A 4,906-nucleotide genomic window follows, 5' to 3' on the forward strand; every position below is an offset into this window, starting at 1 on the left:
CCCTGTCTACCTCCTTGTTCCACCACCACGTTACTCTGGGTCGGGAGGGGACCTTACACCACCCACAAATCTGGTCGGTGGCTTTCAACAGGTTGTCCCGCAGAAATCTCCAATTGTCTTCCACGTTGTATGATGCTATATCCCCTTCTATTTCGTTAAATGCTTCAAGTAACTTGTCTCTAAGTCTCTGTCCGTTTGCAAGGTCTTTAAGCTTCCACACCCTTCTCCTCCAAGCCTGTCTAATTCTGGGCACCCATTTTGCCTTGATCCCAAAGTCACTAACTACTAATCTATGTTGTGGGGTACATTCTTCGTCAGGGTAGGTTTTGGCATTTATAAGCCGCCCTCTTTCCCTATTTCTGGCGAGGATGTAGTCGATTTGGCTAGAGTGTCTGCCGGAGCGGTAGGTGACTAGGTGACTGGCAGGTTTCCTGAAGTTGGTATTGCAGACCATAAGATCGGTTGCATCACAGAACTCCAGCAGTCTGGTTCCCTCCTCGTTGTGGGAACCGAAGCCATAGCCTCCATGTATGCCATGGAAGCCTCCAGCACGAAGTCCGACATGACCGTTGAAGTCTCCAGCCACAAAGAGAAGGTCCCTGTCACTCGTCGACGAGGTAGTTTGCAAGAGGGTGTCATAGAATTGGTCTTTCAGACCATCTGGTAGCCCCGGTTGAGGTGCATAGGCTGAGATGACAGTAGCTAATCTATGATGAAGCACTAGTCTGATCTTAAGTACTCTGTTACTTACTCTAACGACCTCGATTACCTTATCCACCCATTTCTCCGCTAGAAGTATTCCTACGCCCCCGACCCCGTCAGTGTTCTCTGCCCAGAAAATCTTGTACCTGTGTTCTTTGCCTGTGAGGAACCTCGCAGAACCTCCTCTCCATCTTACTTCCTGGATGCAGCACATATCTACGCGTCTCCGTTCAAGCATCTCAACAATTTCACCAGATCTACCTTTCAGCGTGCCGACGTTGAGAGTGCCAATCCTAACAGTATGGGTGTTGGGGGTGTGGGCCTGTAGCCTGGGAAGGGGAAAAGCAGTGTCGTGTACATATATATATATATATATATATATATATATATATATATATAAGACCACCACAGATGATGGATCAGGGATGGCCACCGCTAACACCAGGAACCCCTGCACAGATATCACACCCATATTCCTACTGAATATCCGGGGCCTATTACGAACAGGCGGCAAAGACAAGTTCCTATACTTGAAAGACCTAGTAACATGCAATCAAGCAATATGCATGGTGCTTACCGAAACGCATCTAACACCTAATATAGCAGATGCGGAGATAAATATACCAGAGTATGCCGTACTCCGAACAGACAGAAGGGATAGAAGTCATGGGGGAGTTGCAATGTACATCCGAGAAGATGTCACACCCCAACTACTACTATCACACTCAAACTCTGTATGTGATACTTTAATAGTACACATAAAACAAATTGATGTAGTTGTATGCTCAACATACCGTCCACCAAATACCGCAAAGCAGGAAGGTAAATTTGAGGACAGCCTCAGACGCATAGAAGCGGTCCTGACAAATCTGGATCAACACATCAATATACTTTTCCTAGGCGACTTTAACCTCCCAAATGTTAAATGGCCTGAAGGTCACATCCTCTCTGGGATGTCACTGCATGAACAAAGCCAGGCAAAATCATTGCTAGAACTATCCAACATGCTGTTCATGGAACAAGTGATACTCCAACCAACCAGGGGAAGCAATATTTTGGATCTCTGCTTCACAAACAATGTGAGCCTAATCCATAATGTGAAAATAACGCCCACATCTCTCTCAGATCATAACATTATAGAATTAACTATGTATGGTCCTAGACAACCCACTGACACCCACCCCACCAGGAGGACTCAAGCAATATCCAACCTGAATTTCCACGGGGCGGACTGGAAGTCAATTCGCAGAGAGATTTGAAATCAAAACTGGCATGACAGGCTTTCTATACAAGACAATGACCTCAAACTAAGTCATTTTATGTCAACCATACAAGACATATGCACCAAACACGTGCCATATAGAAAGACCAGCAAACATGCCAATAGAATTCCTAGAGACAGGAAAATCCTTATGAGACACAGAACAAAGGTCTCAAACCAGTTAAATAGAGAACTGGAGGATAGGAAAAGGGCTAAATTAAAACTAACACTGTTAGAAATAGAAAACAAAATTAAACTCTCCCATGAAAAGGAGAGAGCAGAGAAGGAAAAGAGAGCAGTAGAAAGCATAAAAACAAACCCCAAGGCTTTCTATAGATTTGCAAAGGAGACTGCTACGGTGCAGTATAAGATAGGACCCCTGTTCCTGCCTAATGGCTCACTGACTGCAGATCCCACATGGATAAGTGAAGTGCTCAGTACACAATTCAAGAGTGTCTTCACCTCTCCTCTGAGTCACATGCAGATAAAGAACCCAGCTGATTTCTTTGACAATAGCACTCAGCAGAAGGGGACTGCATCCATTACCTACATCGACATTGAAGAGGAAGATGTGATAGCTGCCATAAATGAAATGAGCTCAAATTCGGCAACTGGCCCCGATGGTTTCCCAGCTGTCCTCTTAAAGTCGTGTAAACAAGAATTAGCAGGACCACTCCGGATACTCTTCCAGAGTTTCCCTTGCAAATGGTAAACTTCCCAAAAAGCTGAAGGAAGGCACCATATGTCCTATCCATAAAGGTGGAAGCAGAGCAGAGGCTGGAAACTACAGGCCCATCTCGCTGACTTCACATATTAGCAAAGTCATGGAACGAATTGTCAGAAGGAGATTGATTGCGTTCCTAGAAGAAAATGACTTGCTGAATGAGACCCAGCATGGTTTCCGTCCAGGTAGAAGCTGCCTCACGCAGCTCTTGCAGCATTATGACTGGGTCCTGAAGCAGCTACTTGACCATTCAAATGTTGATGTGATATATCTCGACTTTGCAAAAGCCTTTGACAAAGTTGATCATGGCTTGATATGTCACAAGCTGCGAAACCTTGGCATAGCTGGTAAATTAGGAGAGTGGCTGCATGACTTCCTGAATGGTAGAAGTCAGACAGTTGCAGCCAATGGAGAACTATCTAGGGAAACACAAATATTGAGCGGTGTTCCACAGGGAACTGTTCTGGGGTATCGACTACCTCTAGTTTTTCACCCTGGAATGAGATAGAAGTTGTTTCCTGTTTGTTTGCAGTCTTTATTGCACCTGAACATCTGCCACAAACAAAAACTAACTTGCTAGTTAACCTGCCTTTGATGTTGCTGCACCTCTTATGTGTCCATAGCTTGCACCGGGTACATCTTATAGAGTTACTACCTACTCCTTTTCTACATACTGAGCAGGGCCATCTACCTGAAGGGGTTTGTGTTTTATCTACCTTCCTACTTATTAGGATTTTGGTTTTAGCTAGGTTGACTCTAAGGCCCTTCAATTCTAGACCTTGCTTCCACACCTGAAACTTCTCCTCTAGTTCTGATAGTGACTCCGCAATTAGGGCAAGGTCATCAGCATAGAGGAGCTCCCAGGGGCAACCTGTCTTGAACTCCTCTGTGATTGCCTGGAGGACTATGGTAAATAATAGGGGGCTGAGGACGGAACCTTGGTGGACCCCTACCTCTACCCGGAATTCATTGCTGTACTCATTTCCAACCCTCACCTTACTGGCCGCATCTCTGTACATGGCTCGCACAGCTCTCACTAGCCATTCTTCTATCCCAAGTTTCCTCATTGACCACCAGATAAGGGATCGGGGGACCCTGTCAAAGGCTTTCTCCATGTCAACGAAAGCCAGGTACAGAGGTTTATCCTTGGCTAGGTATTTCTCTTGCAACTGTCTCACTAGAAATAAGGCATCAGTAGTGCTTTTACCTGGCACGAACCCAAACTGCATCTCATCTAAATTGATTCGCTCCCTAATTAGTTGGGCTATGACCCTCTCTGTAACTTTCATAACCTGATCTAACAGCTTGATGCCTCTGTAATTATTTGTATCTAAAGCGTCCCCTTTACCTTTGTAGCAGTTGACTATGATGCTGCTACACCAGTCATAGGGTATGACTCCTTCGTGTATCACCTGGTTCGTATATGTATATATATATATATATATATATATATATATATGTATATATATATATATATATATATATATATGTATATATATATATATATATATATATGTACATATATATATATATATAATGTACATATATATATATATATATATATATATATATATATGTATATATATATATATATATATATAATATATATATATGTACATATATATATATATATATATATATATGTATATATATATAATATATATATATATATATATATATGTACATATATATATATATATATATATATATGTATATATATATATATATATATATATATATATATATATATATATATATATATATATATATATATATGTATATATATATATATATATATATATATGTACATATATATATATATATATATATATATGTACATATATATATATATATATATATATATGTACTATATATATATATATATATATATATATGTATATATATATATATATATATATATATATATGTATATATATATATATATATATATATATATGTATATATATATATATATATATATATATATGTATATATATATATATATATATATATATATGTATATATATATATATATATATATATATGTACATATATATATATATATATATATATATATATATATATATATATATATATATATATATATATATATATATATATATATATATATATATATATATATATATATATATATATATATATATATATATATATATATATATATATATATAATATATATATATATATATATATATTAT

This window comes from Octopus bimaculoides, chromosome 4 (assembly GCF_046866305.1).
Source record: "Octopus bimaculoides isolate indiv1 chromosome 4, ASM4686630v1, whole genome shotgun sequence".
In the NCBI taxonomy this organism is placed as follows: domain Eukaryota; kingdom Metazoa; phylum Mollusca; class Cephalopoda; order Octopoda; family Octopodidae; genus Octopus; species Octopus bimaculoides.